At 41.1% G+C, this 21,347-nt stretch overlaps 1 long non-coding RNA gene across 1 annotated transcript; it reads left to right on the top strand.

Moving 5' to 3' along the window:
* The first annotated feature begins 483 nt into the window (after nt 1-483).
* On the top strand, nt 484-19,923 carry LOC135184519 (uncharacterized). The gene is made up of 3 exons (XR_010306078.1): nt 484-638; nt 18,125-18,212; nt 19,848-19,923. It is a non-coding gene; the product is annotated as an uncharacterized LOC135184519 (long non-coding RNA).
* Nucleotides 19,924-21,347: the final 1,424 nt, after the last annotated feature.

Raw genomic sequence — 21,347 nt, 5'->3', positions numbered from 1 at the left:
AGCTAGACTGTACTGTGTGGGTACATAGCTTGAAAGTGTCTTATCTCTAGATTTAGCCAGAATTGTAACTGCAAGTACATTTTTGCTTCTAAACTAAAGTTCATATTTCTGATAGGACAGTGTTAAAGCTGTCTTTTATTAGCTGTCATTGTAGGAAGTACTTGGAGGTGTTTGCATGTTAAATGTTGTGAAGGACACCAAATACTGTATCAGCTGTTTTCCCAGAGAAAGGAGACAGCTTTTCACTTGGAAAGCAAGCAGTCCCGGGCAAACACTGTGCTGAATGCCTTGTCCTGCTGGAAAAAGGAAGCAGTTTGCAATACAGGTTGTTTGCCTGTTTCCTCTGAGAGAATCGTGGAGATTGAATTATTGTTTTACAGGCAGAATTTATACAGGCAATGACAGAAGACAGAGTAAGGTAAACCTTTCTTATGCTTTTCCATCTGAAGTGTTTGTTCAACAATGGCTACTCTTTTTCAGGTTGAAGTGTGTCAATGATGAAGGTGAATGTCAGCTAACACCAATGCGAATGCCGCTTCCACTTGAGAAGAGCAAATACTGCTGTGGTTAGAACTACAAATTCCAAGAATGCCACTTCTAAGCTCCAAGACAACAGGTGGAGAAGAGTAGCAAGGCAGGTAAGCCACTTACAATCACCTCATCTTTGTTCGATATGCAAGACCAAGCCATTTGACATAATTGGCCTAGCAGAGGTTATACATAAGCTCCCTCTAGTGGATTATTCAGCAGGAGTTTAGAAAAGCATGCATCTTTTCTCCAAACATACTCTGTCACTTGGTGTGAGGATGAGAGTGCTGCAGGGACAGGACCCTGTCTGTTGTTACCTCCATCCTGCTGCTTCCTTACCTCAGGAAAGTCTGCAAAGCAATGCTGGCCATAAGTCTACAGTTATTACGTGAGACAACTGTAGTGTTTCTTGGCTGGGCATGCTGCTCTTTGCTCCTCAACTGGGTCAGCTTGATCACTGCTTCAGAATACTGATGTTTCTTAATCATCTCCCTTTGTTTTCTGGTTAAGCAAATGGGTGAATAATGAGCCACACATCCTGTGTCAATCTAGCAGGGAGTGCCGAGGACAGTTGGAACAACACACATGCTCTCGGTTTCGTAAAATTGTCATTACGGCACAGTCAGCTCGTTTGCATTTATCCTGCTCTTGCACAGGCTAATTCTGTGTTCCGGAAAAATGCACACTTGGTTACAGTGCCCTGCCTGTACTTCACTGAGTGTTTACTTAGACTAAAACTGCCAAGGAGATGTGCAAGCCACTTGTGTTCCTTGTTTGCACAGTTCATGCAGGTCAGAGGAAAATAATAAAGAGTCTGTGTGCAAATGACCAGATAAAAATGCAACAGTACGTCAGATACGTTCACTGGATTTAGGATTTTAACAGACATGTAAGTAATTAGGGTATTTGCTAGTTCAAAATACTCACATGAATGAACCCACATTATCTTCTGAAAAGCATAATAATATATAATTGCAGTAACAATTCCTCTTCCATTATCTCCTAGACATCAACAGTGTGTACGTTCTATAATATCCTGCACAATTGATAGCAGGCAAGCTCCTCAGTGAGAGAAATACTCCCAGATGTGGTAAAGTACCAACACTGAGGCTGCTACCTAATATTAAAGAATTACAGGAGAAATGTTTCAATAACAAAGTAGAAACATTTCAGTTTTTATGTGGCATAGATTGCCACAGACACTGCCAAGGAGCTTTATAGAGTTCTAAATCTTCATTCAATGCCCCTTTACATCATTTGAATGAAGATTTAAACCTCAATAAAACTTTCTGAGTGCTTGTGGCCATCTTTGCTGTATACTAATCAAAGTGGGGTACAAGCAGATGAATGCACTGTAGTACACCTAATGATCCACATTATAACTAGTGACATTTTCCTTTGTAAGATGAGTTGTCTTAAAGGCTCTTTTCTTGGATGGTACAGCAGTGCACATAGAAACAAGTATTTATATCCAGTCTTTATGCAGCCCTTTAATAGATGGCTTTGAAAGGGGGTTGTTTGGTCTTTCCCCTATGCCATGTTTATTTTCTCTGTTTTGAATTGATTTCTTATTAGGATATTGGGAGAAAATAGTTTTTAAAGTACTGAAAGCTAATGATTATAGAGAAACTTTTCGCAGCATTATGGCTCCATTTCTGTGTTTGCTCATCAAATTCCAACTGTAATTAAGATACTACAGTGCAGTGAATTTTGACATTGCATTAGAAGCTTAAATGGACATAACTTCTAGTTAAGATAGTGACTGGGAAAATCAACACATGCTGGTGCACAAAAGCACACACAAGATATGACTGAGAATACGATGGTGATAGAGTGTATGTTGTGTTTTAAAAGTGCAATCACTTATTCAGGAAACAGTCTGAAAAAGAAATAGTGAGTTGTGGAGAGGATTTGGTGTTTGAATCCTCCTGAAGAGGAAGGTGTGGGACTATTGCATGTGTCTGAGCTTCCACAAACTTCCACAAATGCTAAGGAAAGTGTAACTCCCCTACTAAAGTTCAGACTCCCACCATGAGGTGGATTTAATTTTTTGTTAGGTTTTCTTTTAATAATTACAGTTTGTGAAATTATACCCCTTGAGAAATTACCTGCAAAGAGGTCGGTCTGGACCCGTACCTATATACTAGGACTTCTTGCTGGGAACTGGTTCTTTCGTGCGCTCTTCGTGTGTACTACAGTAACATTCTTTCTATTGAAAACTAAACAGTGAAAAGTAACACTTTATTGGTCAAGCTGCTAAGAACTTAGTGTGGCAACTTTCTGTTGCTCATACCATTGTTTTTGTGTAAATGCTTCAAAGATATGAGAAGTAGGTGCTGCCAGAAGATTTGAGGAAAGTTTGTAAAAGCAGTAGTAACAGTGCGAAAATCAAGGTCTGGCTTTTTTCCCCTCCTCCTTCAATGCAAGTTCTTTTTAAAAGATCCAGTGTTGACAGTGGTTAGCCCCTCTCCTCTGGGCAGTCAGGCCGGTGCTGGTTCTATCACAGCAAACATCTAACCTGCAAGGCGAATGTATCAGTTACCAAGGCACTCAAAAATGGGCATCTCACGATGTCCTAATGGAGGTGGTCTACTCTCGGTGCCCTGATGAAGCTGTTGTATGTTCTGTAAAACATTGCATGTTTTACTAAGTGCTATAAAGACAAACTGATTCTTTGACCTCATTTGCTGGGAAATAATTTCAGTTTCATCAAGAGATGAAAAACTGGATGAGCTCTGTAGACGGAGCCCCTCCTCAGAGACCCTGGCTGAGTGTTCCCCTTGGAGAAGAGATAAATGTAGCACATCCTTCATTTTGCTGATTTCTGCCTGAAAAAAAGCACTAGCACTTGGACCTTAGGCTCCTGTTCCAAGCTGAGTTAAAATGTAGCTTTCAGCAAATCGTTGGCATAGAACGTGTGCCTCACTTCAGTGCTGGTATTCCAGGACACTGGAGGAGGAGCCACCTCTTGAACAACATTTGCCTTAAGGAGCCTGAATATTATCTGCCTGTAAGTCCTGCACAGTAGCTGGCTGGCAGTCCTTCTTCTGCAGACAGAGCAGTGAGCCAATGCCTAGGTCTTGGCCCAGTAAAGAACCAAAAACCTGGGGCTCAAAGTGTAGCAAAGGGAGTTTTCAACATGCTATTAGGAGGGAATTTTACAGTTTGCGTTGGCTCCCTTTGAGACCTAGCAAAAGAATCTCCTGCGTCACCCACTGAAGTCTCTGTGGTTGTGAGGAAAATGTATTATGTAGTAAAAAGGTTGGAGGCAGCAGTTTCAAGCAGCTAACGAAAAGAGAACCAAAAAATAGGAAATACGTTATTCATGATGAAACATCTTTGTACTTTGTGTTACAAATTTTAGTGTGTTGCTAAAACCAAAGTAGACCCTCAAAATAAAGACAAGCCCAAACTTCTCCAGACTTCTTTTAGAGACAGGACCTTGAAAGTTAAGGCCTTTTTCTCCAAAGTGCTGTAGCCTTGCCAAAATCTGTGGCATTATCTCAACTTTCACTAGTGGAAAATTAGGCCTGAGGATTCTGTCTAGGGATCTGCATCTAAGAGGGAAACTCCAGGGGGATAAAGACAAGGTATCTTTTCCTTTTGCATTCAAAATAGGAACTGAGTTTAACATAATTTCCAAATGATTGATCCCAAGCAGTAGGTTAGGAAGGAGATGTTTTAAGCAATATAATCCCTTAATTTTCCTTGTATTCCTTTATACATTACATGTTACCTATATTAAGGTAAACAGAATCTCTCAAACAATTACCTAAGGGGATTGCAAAACTGGGGTCTACATTATAAAGCAAGTGAAGTTATGACAGCTGTGACCCCAGAGGAATCAAGGCTGAATAAAGACTGTCTCCATTGCAGACAAATGATGATAAAGTGATCCTTTTAGCCAACAGTCAATGGAACCTGACAAGGCCAAACCTCCAACTAATGAACAGCCCAACCTTTGCTACCGGGGAGACGTACTGAAAGTTTAATCTCAATAAGCATCAAAATACATTTGCCCAAACATTTTTCACAAAAGAGTGGCACACATCATTAAATGGCCACGAAGTTAGATAAGGGAGGAGGAAAAGAGGGGGGTGGGGGTGTATGTTCTTACTGTATCACAGGTGCACAAAATTGCCTTGATAGAACAATATCTTATTTTTCTTCTGAGATTGAATTTCAGATGCTACCTACGTCACACAGACCTAATAATACAGAAAGCAATTGTCTCAATGATTCCTGTTAAATCTGTGCATTTCCAGATCCTTATAGAGTAATGTCAGTTACAGAACAATGTCAGGCTGACGGACGCAGCACAGCGTTAAAGGGAAAAAGAAATCATGCACACAATAGGCCAGCTGCACATTAATAAATATGTAATGTTTGATTAAAAATATGGATCGTATTTGTTCCCCCCAATTGCTGAGTACCCCTAAGGCAGAAGATGTGATCTGGCTCCCACTGATGGGTTTATTTCTTGCTTGCTTTGAAAATACAAACTAAAATGTTTTCCTGTCCCAGCTGTTTCCCATTGTTCATGTTTATCAGCTCAAAGGGTGAACGGGGGAATAAAAAATACGCTCGCATTTCAAATGTGCCAGTCAGTCAATCTATTGTTAAAAGAAGAAAGCCTAATTGTCTGTGCTGGCAAACTTCTTTTTGGTGAATGTCCAGTTTTTAAGAAAAGCTATTCAGCTGTGCCATTTGTTTAATACATGCATAAAAAAGCACATAAAATCACAAGTTTTCTGTGGGGTGGGATGGGGGGTGGGGAAAATCACATCTATAAGTTATAGCCTTGAAACACTCAAGTGATGGCCTAAGTAATGGACCATAGATTACTGCTTGGTTGGGGTTTTTTTTTTGATTCTTCATTGGCTAGAAGGAATTTTGATGGAATAAGACCTCCTGATGTCCTAAAACTGCGATCGGCTTCCTACTCTAAATCTTACACTTAACTTTGCAACACTGACAAGCAGCACTCCTTTCAAATTGTACTTTGCCAATGCAGTGGTTAAAATCTTTGCCAGTTATATTCAGCAGAGTCTTGGGTTTTTGTTTAACCTACTGTTATCCAGTTCTTCAAGTCTCGTCCTTCAGACCTTCATCCTAACAAAAAATGGATTTCAGGACTGGGAGAGAGTAGGAGCTTCTTTACTGTGCAGGAGAATCTTCTCTTTCCAACTGTCATGATGATTACACAGCTCTATCATCTCTTGCACTTGCTCTCCAGCTCACGCTGGCAGTGTTACTCTTCCAGCTCTTAAACCAGGCTCGGCTAATCAGAACTGACTCATTTGACGCTATGGAAATGAGCAAAAATTTTAATTCACAGACTACTGTATTGTCCAGGATCATGTCAGTCCATCTTTTTGTGGCTAGCATTGCTCTTCTTTGAAAGCTTTTTGAGGTCATCTTTCGTTCCTCTGTTGTACAGCACCAAGCACAAAGCTTTCTTACAGTCTGAAAAATAATAATAATTAATATAACAAACAACTCTGATGCTTTGCTAGGGTCTTCCCTGGTTTGCTAGGCTTTTCTTTTTGATGAGGGAAGAAACAAGTGGTGTTATCATCCAGCTATCACCTCCTTGTGACACTAAGATGAGATGTCACTCACAGCAAATTATACAGATCTTTCTTACACAAGGAGTTCAATAATTCCTCATGACACCTAGATTACCGTTTCTGGGTTAACACCTTGCAGAAATGAATAAGGGAAGAAAGTGATTGTCCCAAGCACTCTGCAGATTAGAGTAGCTGCTTTCGTCACCCTGAGCTAACATTTCCATGGGAATTTGAGCACCAAATTTGGCTTAAAGTTGGAAACTGAGTCCAGGGATGAGCTACCACAGCTTTCTATGTATGCTTTTAGTAAGTGCTACTGGCATACATGAATATATTTCTTAGAGGAAAGCACAATGAACGTACTCCATGGAGCCAGTTCAAAGATGATCAAGTCTAAACAGTACTTGCAGTAGGCTTGGTCCTGCATTTGGACGCTCATGGGTCTATCTATGAATGTCCATGGATATGTCCGTCATCTGCACCTCACTGTTCGTCTTTACTATCTGGGTGCATACACCCTGGCAGACTTCTAACAGGCACACACTTCGGTGTCTCTGGAAAGCAGTGAAACATGGTTTCGTGGACCCACAGTGGACCGTGGAACGCAGTTTGAGTGTCACGTTGCTGAAATACTGTTTCTGTAATTGTTAACATTACAACGTTGAAGATCTGCTGATGTGCATAACAGATGATATTTCATGTCCTTTTTTTGCTTTCTGATGGCTGAGCTATAGCTTTTATATGCTGAATAACTGTCAAGGCAATACAAACCCCAAACCATATTGTTCAAATAAGCCACATTAACTTAAGTAACTAGGTTATAGGGCAAATATACACAGAGTTTTAAGAGCAGTAAGTAGACTTTACAGGTTTGGGTTTTGGTTTGTTTGGTTGGGGTTTTTTTCCTATTTTTTACAGTCTAAGCAGTACAAGCTGTTGTCCTCTAGAAAGTGTCTTCACAGTTAAATTCCCTCTCTTTTCATCAAGTGGAAGAGTAAAAATTATACAGATGTGTTCCAGAAAAGGTAAAATCAAATAGGAGAATTACTGAAAATGAAAAAGCAAAACAAAACTGAAACACTAATGCATTAGGTGGAAGGGAAGCAGTCAGGGAGAAAGGACATACAGTTGATTTTTACCTTGCCTTAGGGACTTTTTAGGCACATTACCAGCTATGTAGCTCCAGAAGAGTGGTGCACCTTCTGACAGCAGGCAGGTGTCAGGTGAAGGTACCCCCTAGGCGGCGGGGTTTTGATGGCCAGAGAAGCAAAAGACTCACTGGGAAGGGGCTGTGATGAATTTTCCTTCACAGGCCATGGGCTTTTCCAAGAATTCTGAAGGAGACAACAAAATATAACATATTGGTCAACAGACTACATTTAAACACCTTTATAAAATTAGATTTAGGGTGTTAGTAATATCAACTTCCTTCAAAAATAGAGCTCTGTACAGAGGAGGTATTGGGTGGGACTACTCAGCATTATTTTATTACCAGGAATTTCGTTATGCATCTAACATATTCTCCATGGCCATGTCATTGTTATCCACTGTACGTAAATTTTCCACCCTGGAGGAAAACTTTGGATTGAACTGTAATGTACTATAAATAAAACACACATTTAAAAAAAAAAGTGTGCAGCATAAAAGGAGATTTTCAAAAGTAATTAGCACTAACTCAGCTCTCTATAAATCAAGAAATCTGTTTTCCTATGGGTATTTGCCATTCCTGGTTCAGAAGAGAAATTTATCACAGACTTTTATAAAGTGCAGCAAATGAAGCCCATGTTGTGCTTTATGTCGGTTTCCTCCTGCAGTCAGAAGGAACAGGTTTCTTATATGGTGTGGACCATCTGTTACATACAAAATGCACTTGCCTCTCTGGTGCTTTCCTTGTAGACACTATGCACTATTTTGTTTTATGTAATATATTCTAATATCTTGCAGTAATCAGAATAATTAAAAAATCATGGCCACACACTCCTAGCAATGACTTGGGACATACCGTAATAGGTATTATGCATGGTTGGTGTCAAGAGTTGCCTACATCTGCTGATTATGAGCCATACTTTTGAAGAGCCATAATCAATTATTCTTCATTTAGAAAGTCAGATCCATCAGCTTGACATCAAAATGTCATAACCCATTGATCTTACATTGTAATCAAGGATTCTTGACTCTTAATAATGGTATTCAGCTATGCCCATTACATCAGTAGTCCTAGTTAGCATTTTAGTGGCATCACTTAAAACACTGAAGCTGGTGGCTAAATCCATTTATCCTTTTCTTAATCCTTTATTAATAGGTTCCTTGAATTCCAACATAGCAGTTTTAATGCTCCAAACAATTTTAAATCCAGTAGGATCTATGTATGAAAATAAATAAAGCACCTGTGAGTCAGAAAGAGCAGAGCAGATTGGATTCCCTTCTCGGGGTCATTCTACCTCTGCTCTCATAGTTGGTGATGTCAACACAGTCTTTTAAAGAAGTTACTTCCTGCTATCTCACTGCTGCCCATCTGTTATTCCCGTATCTCCCGATGACATGTCACCACTGGTAGTGACAATTTCTTATCCACTGCTGTCAGAAAAAGAATAGCTTAGGAGCTTGGAAACAAATTTCAAACTAAAAGTTGCTTTGAAGTTTGATCTGCTATTCAGTGAAGCACAGTGTAGGGAAAATAGTAAACATGTCAAGATAAAGGGAGGAAAACAGAGAATGAGAACAGTGAGGCACAAGAGAGATGAACTGCATTTGCATTGCTATCCAGCACGCCTTTTAGGCACAGACCCCAGAGAGATGCACAGCCCTGTTGCTGTGTGGGGTTTTAGGTTTAGGGAACGTACGTTATTTAGCCAAAGTAACGGCTCGAGACCGGAGTCTAATTTTTCGCTTAGACAAACATTTTCTGCGATGCAGGTTTTTACAACAAAACTGTTCCAGTGCCTAAGGACAGTCAGGACTCCTTTCTTAATCTTAAAAGGGATTTTTCCCTTTTTTCAGTTTAAACTTTGCACATTTTAAGTTACAGCAGAACCATATATATCAACATCTGGTTGATTTTTTTTTTTTAGTGAAATCAAATGTGTCTCTGGAAGATTTCAGGTTGGATAAACAGTACTTTCCTAGTAAGATAGTGTCCCAATACTTTTTTTTTTAAAGCTGGTCCAATAATTGCAAATTAATCAGGATAGGCAAACAACAGTTTTCCAGCCCCTACAAGCCTACTCTTGCCAGCCAGCTCCCGGCAAAACTTCTCCTTACAGCAACAAGTTTATGGAGTCAGGCCCCTTTGTTTGGATCAATGCTCATCCCTTCAGGCTGAGCTAATTGGCTAATTCAATCACACTGGCTATTTAATTAATAAGGAAGCCCAAAATTCCACATGAGATGAAAGGATGAAGAGCCCAGGAATGACCCTTGATAATAATAAAAGATAATTACAACCAAGAATTGCATTATTCAGCCTTTGTTATTGACATGATAAGCACTGCCGTATGCCATGCAAGCTGTGATACGCACCCAGTGATCGAAGGTGTAACAAAAGGTGCAACTGCTTGCTGTATGTCAATGCAAATGTGGCTTCAGGTAAAGAAATAAATGCTATGTATAAAAACAGGAAAAAGAAAACTTCACAGCAGTCATGATGGAAAAGCAGTTTGGCCACTGTATTACCTGTATTCAGGTAGAGCAGTAATACTTGTAAGAGCTCCAGGAAAACCCTAGCAGCTCAGCTGAGAGTACACTCAGTGAGGGCATCTGGATGCTGCATGTGGGAAAACAAACAAATAAACAAAAAGCAAACCCACAGATGCAAAACTGTTGCTACCAAAACCAGATGCTTTATGAAAAAATGCCAGGCTGATTTTAAAAGCAAGTTTCCAAAATGTAAACCAGAAGATTCTGCAAGAATGAAAAACCTCCACAGAAATGTTAGGCCTATTTTATTTACACGAGGCAAGGAAGTATCTGCCGATCCCAGTGAAGTAATACATAGGCGTTGCCTCAAAGACACTGGGCCTGAAGGAAAATAACAAGACTGGGACACCACTTTCCATAAAAATCTTTGAATTGTGTGGTAGTTGTGAAAGACATCCAAGCTCCTGGGAGCTAGAGCTGGAAAAGGGAGATTGGGCTGAATTTTTGGCTCTGCCTTTCGTGGATCTTAAGCAAGCTCCTATGCTTTGTTTTGTCTTCTGACTGTGCATTGCTAAGATTGGGACCATCACTTCACCTGGGTGTAGCACCCAAAGTCCCCAGTCTCATTGGAGTTTCTTAGACAAAGTTAGAAGTTTTGTAAAATCTTCCCCGCTTCCTAGAGTCCCTGAGTTTTCTTGCTCATTAAAAGTCTGACTCTGAGAAGCCAATGTGTTTGATTTGTAATGAATGTAACCCTTCAGTAAGATCACAGCTGCAATGTTACAGAATCACTCATGTAAAGAAGAGTCCCTGCAAGAAAACCTGCCTTCTCTTTTTTCTCTTTAACCTCAATAGAGCAGTTCTTTTGTTAATTACAGTTACTGCACAGTGTGATATTGAAGTGCTCTGTTCTCAAACATATTCTTATTTATTTTAGTCCTTTTTTTCCCAGGTAATGAAATGTCAGAACCCTACTTTTTCTGGTTTTGTAGTATGTTGATCAAAGTGACCTTTGCTTTGCAGCAGACACAAATCAATATAGCGCTCTGCAGTATTTGACAGATAAAGGTGCAACATATAATAAATGGCAATCACTGACGAGGAGAGCAAGAAACTACCTGCCAACTGAAGTTCATACCGGCAATTTTCAGACAATGCCACATGTTATGTTCAAAGTAAAATTCATTCGTCCATCTAATAACAGAGATGGGGGATATTAAAGGACTCAGTTTTGTTAAAGAAATGTTTCGTCTCACAGTAATAATTCAGAGTCCAGTCAGGGGCTACAGTGGTTGGTTGCAAGCAAAGTTATTACATTTTGAAGACAGGTTAGAAGAGCAATTTTCCTCGCCATGTAGGAGAGGGGTGTGGGGGGGGGAGGACTTTTAGCCAAGAAATTAAATAGTCATTGTATACACACACACAAAAACACAGTCTCTCCTCCTTTCTCTCGCACACAAGTTGTTTTAATATCCTAAAGCAGCTCTGTGTTTCTCAGCCAGTGGTTTGATTTTTCTTATATTCTTCCAAACCTGGTGGTAAGTTATATACAAATGGAGCCAACTGTCATTTAAATGCTTAATTGCAAGCAGTGTTTGCAAAGCGTCTGCCAGAGATTTGAAGTCAGGTATGAGCTGCAGCCCACCGTAAATGAAGTCTGTGTGTCTTAGGGCAAATTTCTCTTGCGCTATGGCTTGTTTAATTTTCGGTAACACAAACAGATTAATGTAAGAGTCTAGAAGAGTCTAGCCCAAATAGAAAGCAAAGCTGGATTTTACCTACTGCGATCCATCGTTCTCAATCGTATCAGGCATGGTGGTTGAGCAGCTGTTTTTCGCAGCAGACCAGCCCTCAAAGCAGACTCATGCCAAAGCATGGGGGAAGCTGGACTGTGTGAACCAAAACATTTCTCATCATGGGAGAGTGAATGTGGTCTGAGCCTTGCCTGTAGCCTCTATGAGAGGAGCAGCAGAGATCAAAGAACCCTGTCCATAGGGTGGAGTTTTGGGTGCTTCACATGAAAGCACTAATCCTGTCAGATGACCTCTAGTTATGTTTCTTAGTTTTTGTCTCCTAAGACATGTCTGGGTGGAACCTGCTACCGGGACCTTTCAGTAACCACGATCTGTCTTCTTTGGCCTAGGCCTCTGCATTTTCTTCTTCTCATAGGAGGCTATTTGTACACTATGACTATTGTTCCTATTGTTTGTAAGCTTATGACTTGCATTTGAGTACTTATTTTTCACAACTACTTTGTTGATCTATTTCAAGATTAAGAAATTCACAACGTACTCATGACTGCTACAAGGCATTTGGTGTGGTTCACTGAAGGCACACACCTGGTTCATGAAGCCAACACTTTAGTTCCAAAATGTCTATCGTATACATGCAAGTGCGGCGTGACCCTGCAAGTGCATCATACCTTCTGTATGCAGAATTTAAAATGGCAGAGATGGTATGAACTGGCTGGATTACAAGTATCAGAATATGACCTTTTATGAGTCCAGTTCAGGACTAACGGTCAAATTCAGTGATGAAGCTTACGGATGAATCCGAAGTAAGAAAACACAGCTGACGCTTCAAAAGCAGGCTAGACTTCAGTAACAGGATTATTCTCTCGCTGCAAACACAGCGTGGCTTCAGCGTGCTGACCACAACACATACATCATTCTGATACGTTAGAGCAGATCCCTCCTCCAGTAAAATAAATTCACTACAACTCAAGATTTCGGAAAGTCAGAGAAAAAAAATGAAATTGTAATCTTTGTACAGCCTAAACTAAATATAATAGCATAAGAAGAACAAACTACTACAGAAATACAATAACCTTAAGGAAAGGAATACGGGGAAAGGGTCAAGCGGCAGCAAAGCAGCAGCAGCCAAAAACAGTGGCAGAGGAAGACAGCAGTGGGCAGAACAGAAGCAGCAAGGGGGAGGTACAAGTTGTGCTTTCAAACATAAGGCTCTCGATGCTCCAAAGAAATTATATTAACTTATCCATTGTTGCCATCGTATGGCCTATCCCTAGAACATTCATCTCTCCAGTCAGAGCTTCCACTTCTAAATTTCTCTGTTCCCTTTTTTTTTATGTCTGAGCTAGAAATCTAGCTCAAATGGCCACAATCATCTTGAGTCAACATGCAAAGTGGAAAGTCTAGTTCTAGAGAGTAAGTAAAGCACCTCAAAAAGCATTAGGAAACTTTGAAGTGCTGCAGATTCTTTTTAATGTAGTGAATTTCTCATCATGTATCCTACTCTTTTTCGATAGAAATCACATATTGCTTTACTTACACTTAGTCTTTTCTTCTGTGAGCTGTTCAACAAAGACAGCTTATGCTGCAAGCCCAATACTATACAAAGGAGAATTTACCTGTCTCTGATTACTGCTGTGCCATTCTTAAACTATTTTCTCACCCTTTCTTTAGGAAAATGTAGTTTACCTTTGCTCTTTTTTGGGGCAAAACATAAACCAGAGAACAGATGTTTTGTGTTATTTGTCTGCAATAATGCCAGACATTTTCCTAAGCTGCTGAGTGCATGATTAACCTTAAACTGATCCTGCTTCTGTGTATCATTTTTCCTATGCCTTGTTGTATTAAACTGCACTCATCATTACCTGTGAAATATCATGCAGCCTAGTTCATGTTAACCCATTCTGCATTTCTCACACTCTCAGGCTTGTGTAAAAGAATCGTTTCTCTAGTCGTTATATGCATCTTGCCACTCAGTGTATTTACTGCAAACCAATCACTTCAGTAGGGGTTTGTAAGGAACCGTTAATGCCTTCTGACCACTACAGCCTCAAAAAGGTCGTTAGCAAATACTGTTTGACAAAACTTTTTCACTGTAGAATATCCTTGTTGTTTGACATGAGCTGGTAGAGGAATTATTCCGTACTAACTTGTCACAGTCTGGCATGCTGGCAGTTAGGAAAACAGCACATTCATTCCCTCTAAAGTTGTATGTAGTTCTGCTACCGCAAAGTGTCTCTAAACATCATAACCTTGCTGAGGGGATTGTCACCCCAACTGGCAAATGCTCAACTGTGAGCAACAGATTTATTACCTGACATAATTAATTGCCTAGATAGTGACATTTCCCATATTATAGACAATTGTGAATTATGAGCCCAGCTGCTAGCCTTCTCATTCACTGAAATCGGTTGATAAATATGTTTATTCGAGGTCAGCCTCGCCTCATCCATTAGAAATATTGTTTTTCTAAACATTACATTGATTTAATTTAACTCTAATCAATTTAAAATGGTTCTGACAATTAACAAAAGCTTCAAATATGACCTTAAAGTAATAGGATTCATTAGCTATGTTTAGGATTAAACTTATCCTAATAGGGCTATTTTTCTTCTGAGGGCATGTAGTAGGCCGACTGGTGGTCAGTCAAAATGAAATCAATTATTATAAATTATACAGTTTGGGTTGATTGTGTCATGCCTGCTAATTTGTACAAATAAGGACCTCAAACAATAGGGGCCATTTATTAATAACTATCTGTACCCCAACCTGTATCACACTTTATGTTACAGCTGCAGGATCATCTGTTACCCGTGAAGTATTATGTTCTCTACTTCTAGGGATATATGCTAATTAAACCCATAATTAATTGTAACAGTTATAGTTAAAGTCAAAATGCTGACAGGCTTGTTGGCCTATTATTCATGGTAATCAACTAATTCAAAAGGCAACGTAATCAACAATTCCTGCACTAGCCAGGGGATCATAATACAACGGCAGCACCAGTGACAGCTGGCACCCACAGGTCTTTGGATACAATAGGAAATACAAACCTCCAGAGCTGCAGCGCTTCAGTGTGAACAGGGCCTATTGTTTTTCAGAGACAAAATACGTGCCTAAGGCGTATTTAAGACCCGAATCCCTAATGCGATGGTTAATGCACAAGAACCATGCTCCAGAGCACCTATCCTGCCTCTGTAAGGATTTGGGACTGTCATTTAGTGTCCTCTGCTTGTAACCTCTCACTAATTCCTTCTCCACCTGCGGCAGGGCTGTCAGCAGCAATGAAAGTTTTGGAGAGTGTTTTTGGCTATCGGGAACCGATTTTTATTTACTCTCACTAATCATGTATCTGGTGAATGTGGAGAGTGTCCGAAAGGCCTGGGTGCTCTCTGGATGCATTAACTGCAGAAGTAGAAGAGCATTAAACTGTGCAGGAGGCCTCAAGTTTCCTACATACATCTGGCCTTGGAATCTGTGGGAAATTCCTTATATTTTGTTCTCAGATACAGTGGTGGATTCCATACCCTCAGAGCACAGAGAGAACAGGGAGGAGAGCCAGGAAGGAGAAGGCAAGGATCTGACTTTTGTCAGCAGAGATCCCCAAATACTCTTCTAGTATTTGCTCTGAAGCAGTTACCTGTGTGGACACAAATTATGGTATCTCCAGAGTGTCCTGAGCAATTCATCAAGCCACAAACACGGGAAAAGGGAGGAAAGAAAAAAACAGTGGTCATACCTTGCAGGCCAGATGAGGAGCAATGCCAGATAAGCCATATGAACTTGTTGCATCCAACAGGGAGAGGTCTTTAGACGGGTCTCTAGTTGCTTTCTCCCTCATCTTGAAGAAAATTTATCTGTCACTTCATATGGGCTCAGATAATCTCTGACTTGTTCCTTCCATGGTCATGGCCCATGGCACTGCTAAGCCAGCAAGTTTTGACATACACAGCTTCACATGTGCTACTTCTTAAACAAGGTTAGCCATAGTTTCATTACTAAGATTTACACTGTCAGTTACAGAGGTGCCCATCCAATCCCATAACACAAAAATTTATGGGCATCACAAAGAAATGTTTATTGTTATGGCTCATATACAATGTGTGCCCTTAGTGACACGTTTTTAAATAAAATATATTGTACTAGTGACTTCTAATGCTTAAAATAAAATAATAATCAACTTTTAGCTGCAGTTCCCCCCTGGTTATTGAGCTGAACTTAATGACTGGCTGAAAAGTATTTGTCAACACAACAGCTGGAGAGCAACACTTCCTTGTAGCTTTATGTCACAGCATATGCCAGCCACTCAGAACATGTGATAATTCAACTGGAGCTGGTACTACAATAGCAGATGGGTTGAAGCATTGTTATTCTCACTCTAGCTTCCAGCCCTTGAGGGATCACTAAATAAAATCAAAGCAGATGGACCATTACAAGCTCATTTGTGTTCACTACAAGCACCTCAACCTCCAGTTGTGATATACTGCACCTTTGTATAAAATGACACGTATGGTAACATGACCTAATGAAAATAGCATCAGACTTGGCAAGTGAGGAATGAGGCTGGGAAATATTCACAGATCTATTTATCACTGAGTTCTTACCTTGCAGAAAGGGTTCTCCCCCACACCCCTTTTATGTTTATCATTGCGTTTCTCTCCATATGTGTAACTAAGTTTCCTCACGGTCATCATAAGAACTGAAAAAGGTGGCCATCAGCTCTGGCTGTAAGTGGTCTAGCAGGTTTCTCAGACTCTGCAGAGACAGGATGAATGCTACTAAACAGTGGAAAACTGTTGCTCACTTATTTCTACACGCTGTTGATAAATGCATTAATCCAGGTGTGCTCCAGGTGGCAAAAACCCACTGATACCAGTATCTGCAGGGACTGGGACTTCTGCATACATTTCTCAGCCCGATCTTATGATGAGGTCTTCCATGAGTCTGAATTTTTATACTTGTGCATAAAATCAATTACTCCACTAAGCTCCAAAATTTTTCTCTGTGAGGTCAGTCAGCATCCCTGACCAAACTGTGGGCATCCCAGAACGTGGGGAGGAATTGCTTCTAAAGGATGGAAGATACTAAAACCATGAGTTGTCTGGAGGGGGACCCTTTAGGGCTGCCTGGCAAAGTTAGAGTTTGCACTGAAAGAAATCCTTCGTGTTATCCTCAGCAGCCTAACATAAAGTTGGAGGCACATCTAATGCCGGCTTAGAAAATGTGATATTCATTTCATGTCTTCTGAGCACCTTGTATGGCAATGCATCAGCAATGTCACCTGAAGGCTTTTGTCCTGCAGTCCCGACTCTGGCCAGCGTGCTCTAGGGAGTGGTGGCCAGATGATGTATGGCAGGCAAGCTCTTGCTTCATTTTATTATCACTGTGCCCTCTACACAACCAGATGGGCACACACACACAAATCCACTCCTCATTCTTGCAGCTCACAACTCCCAAATTAAATTCCTCTCAAACATGAGCTTTTGATTTCTATATCTTCCTTTTTTTTCCCCCCTAAAGAGCTTCTCTGCACTACAGTTGCAGTCAGTGATAAGTAACATATACAGTGAAGTTATTAAATTGGGCTTGCTTTCTTTTTTCCTGTGTGAACAAGAAAACTGGGAATAGCCAGTTAGTAAAGTGTTGAAGAGTTGGATGCTTTTGCTTTCGTCTGTATGAAAGATCTCATCTAAACCTATGTATTGTTAGTAAAAGTTCCACTACTCAACTGACAGCCAAAGGTCCCCCTCATGAAAGCTGCTGTTGCATTTTAAAGGCAAGCAGCAATGGAAAACTAAGGAAGTAGCTTCACTAGTGTTGATAAATACAGCTGAAGTATATTTGACTGCAATATGTGCGTTGAAAAACAGTTGTCCAGCTTTCTCTGTGAAATGGCCTTCTGCTGTGTGTTTGAATTGTATAAAAACTTAGTATTTCTTACCTTAGCTAGAAGCTGCAGGGCAGCCAGATAGTCTCAAGGACAGTGCTTCCAGGTAGCATACTGCACGCAGTTCCCGGCCACGTTCATAGCTGAATTCTTTGTTCTTGCTGAGCGCTTTCCCTAAGCGTAGCAACTCATCCTCAGCTGTGAATCAGTGCAGCTCCATCAGAAGCATGCAGTCAGCACTGCGTCTTATCTACTGGCCTCCTTTCCTATCAGCCAGACTAATTTGCTAAGATAATTCTGTTTCCTGCCATCTATTTCAATAAATCAACCACTGTAGCTTCATTGAAGTTGCAGCTAACTAATGACCTGCCCTTGAAATTCTCAGACTGTGCGCAGAGAGGGAGAAAATCTTTATTCTTCTAAATATAAGAAAGTTTTAGATAAACAGCTTGATGTTTGGGGCAGTGCCCTGTCTCCTCAGTCCCATGTTCATTCTTGCCACAGTCAGCTCAGGCTGGGGCAAAGTCAGTAAATTAATTACACTTTCCTTCAATAACACTTTTTTTGTAATAATGTGATCTCATGTGGTAAAGCATATAGGTGGGTAAAGACAAACCTGGAGAGGCGAGACAGACAGACTGACAGAGAGAGTGCACTTTCCGAAGTGACAAGGGATCCACTTATGTGGCTACTGAAAAAAGAAATCAGCATGTCCCTATGAAATGGTTACTTTCTGGCACTTAATTTTGAAGGGGAAAGTACTGAAGATAGATGGGAACTGAAGAAACCTGACACATCCTGGAGCACACCTACCACAGCAGGAAGAACTCGGGCAAAAAGGTACTAAGTCATTCTGCTTTTTCCCAACAGCAGCATCAAACTACTGGAAGTAGCAGTTACCTCATAATTTACAGCCATATTTAAAACTAGGACATACACTAGTTTATACTCTGCTTGGATTGGTTTGTATTTGATATTTAATAATAATGAATATTTACTTTGTTTTAAAGGGACTACCATCCCTCAGCATTTTCTTTGGGATTTTCCTATATATCAGCACTGGGTGTGTAATAGCTCTGCTGGGATAAAACTAATTCATGCTGTACTAGGTAGGTTACTGAAGGGAGCTAACACCTTTGCAACATGCCTGGGTTCATTCAGACAGTCATTTGGTAGAAGGATGTTTAAAAATAATTGCATATCCCCTCCCTGTCTTTAAAAATTCAGAGGAAAAGTCACAGAAGAACCGATAATGTGACAATGATAATGAGGCTGAAGAACAGTATTACAGTGTGAACTTGGTTTCATTTACATGTTTAGCAGCTGGTTGTTTCGTGATCATTACCTGACTCAAAAGGAGGGGGGAAATCTGTTCACCTCTGGGCAACTAGCACTGCATTTATTAATAGTTGTTGCCCATCTCATCATATATTTAACTGATGCATTTTAATTTATATATTCATTGACTTATTATAATAGGTTAGTAGAAACAAAATTACCTTTTGCAAATTACTTTGCTAGGTGGGAAAATTTTCACGGTTAAAAAAAGCCCATGCAGTGTGAAATGTGAGATGCTACCTAGTGAATAGCATGCAAGCACTAGCGGATCTTGGAACTACTACGTTCTATTTGTTACCATCCATGAATACCTGTAGTGCTGGCTGTGGGCTGAGGTGGGACTGGCAGGCTGCACCCTTTCCAGTCATGGACATAGGCAGGCAGAGGTCATAGGTTGCTGTGCTGTGGCTCAGTAGTCAGCATGTTCTCTTTAGTCCCTTTTTATAGTTACTTGCTTTATGTGGCACAGCCATACCCTAAGCAGCACCGCCCTACTGTATCAGGACCAACCCACACCAGGAAGCCCACGCTGTGCCCTGCTGGCACAGGCACCTGTAGCATCACTCTGAGCCATAAGGTAGTTGGTGCCAGCAGTCACCCACTGGGGCCTCCCACAATACCCAGCAGTACAGCCCTCCACAGACAGCAGTAAGGCTTACCTGGTACTGGGGTGGGTGTGGGGGAGTTGCACTCCCATCTGCAGCTCCATGGGGCAGCCTCAGGGTCCTGAGCACACCAAATCTCCATCTCAGTAAAAATCTGCCTGAAGAGCAAATTGATGCCAGTGACCATCAGGTGCTCTCTGACCCAAGCACCAGTAACACTACAGCTGAAGATGCATACTCCATCTACCCTGACTCCCTTCTGGCCCACAAAACCAATTCCTGCACCAGCCCACAGGAAAGGTGGGCCTCAGCTAGCTCCCATTTCCTGAGCTAGCCAGGAGCAGCTCTCTGAGGAAGAAACTAGGGGTAACAGGGGCTGCAAGTTCAGCAGCCACAGCTGGCCTTGCTTCTCATGAAGTCACTGAAGACCTATTTGCACTGTGCCTCTTTTCTACCATGCTCTTGCATGAATTTTTTTGTTAGAGGATTTACTACCGCCTTCAAGTTGATTAGTTTTCATTCGCTTCCACAGTGCTCTACAAATGCCCCAAGATCACCTAGGTGTTTTGCATCAGCCAGTACTATCTGCTTTAGTCACACAAACAGAGCCTGTTTCAGTAGCTGTCACCAGAGCTTTGCTCTGTACTGCTTGGCTGAAAGCGACAAGCATTGTGGTGCAGAAGGACCTGACGCCACTTTGCCGACACCTAAGCTGGTGTGCGAGGTGCCAGCCCAGCCCCTTGGGTTGCCCCAACACGCAGCAGGCACCAGCTCAATCTTCAGCACCTCGTTTATGAACTGTCAGGGGACACACGGGGGTAATTAACACACTGCCCCACGCTGAGCTAAAGGCCCCTCACATTCGGTTTGGTGTACCTTGACATGCATACATCTGTGCAAGTTTTATGTGTACCTAACTCTGTTAGCTGAAAAGTACTTTTAAGAGAAGCACACTAAAGATGGGATTGTAATAGCTGTACTGACACACACGCATTTAAATCTTCGGTTTAAAAAGGCGTAACGTTAGCATTAGGGAAGAAGTTTCCAGCTGGTGCAGGCACTGCCCTCGTGTGACTGAACACGAGAAGCACAGGTAAGGCTGCAGCCGCTCAGCAGTACCCAGCTCTGCTGAAATAAAAGATGGATGGTACTGCTGTTAAGAATGTTGATGTTCTGAGCACTGAAGGGTTCGGCTTCACCTGTTAAAAAGTCAAACAGCAACCTTACTGCAGAAGAAAAACTTACTTAAGAAAAACAAAGGCGGTAACTCTTTACAGAAGTAGGTAATACAGTTCCTAAAACATTTGGAAAAGCTATTTTTAAGTACTTGCATGAAAATGAGGATTCTTAAGATGCTAACAGCATTCCTTTTACAGTCCCAGGTAGGACTTTTCGCATTATTAGTAGTATTGCAATACTCGGGAACTTCAGAGCTTAAACCTAGAAATACTAGAGAGCAGTACTTCCCTAGACAAAGAACTCGTGTGCAGATCTTCTAAATAGGAGCTATGGAAGCAGCACTGAAGCTAGAGCAAGATCCCAGGAGGAGCTATAATCTAGGGTCGAAAAAGGTGGCCTACTCAGCATTTACAAGTAAACTGAGTTTTCCCCACAGGCAAGCCACTGTCAGCTACAGCAGCCTGCATTTTTTCCACTGCATGATCAAGCACTAACTAGGAGGACACAAGTGGTATACAGAGACCTGCTTTGATACAGTACAGTAATTCCCAAGTTTCCTAGAACTGCTGAAATTGAGACTGGCAAAAACACACTTAAGAAATCTTTCTCCGAGTACACAAAGCAAAGCTAGTGCAACACTGTATTCACTATAGTCTATGACACTCCCAAAACTCCAAGCCCCTGAAGAAAGGAGCCATAGGAATAGTATTTTTAATTACTATTAATACAGAAAGAGCACATGGTACATTCCTCTCCAGCAGCAGCTAATTCTGCTCTATCACTGGGCGGGAGGAGAAGTTAAGGCTACTTGAGGGCAACCTGACACAATGGTTTGTTTCCCTAACACTGTGAG

This window comes from Pogoniulus pusillus, chromosome 20 (assembly GCF_015220805.1).
Source record: "Pogoniulus pusillus isolate bPogPus1 chromosome 20, bPogPus1.pri, whole genome shotgun sequence".
NCBI classification, from domain to species: Eukaryota; Metazoa; Chordata; class Aves; order Piciformes; family Lybiidae; genus Pogoniulus; species Pogoniulus pusillus.
Note: the sequence above shows the minus strand (reverse complement) of the source record. Positions and strands in the feature narration are given on the sequence as shown.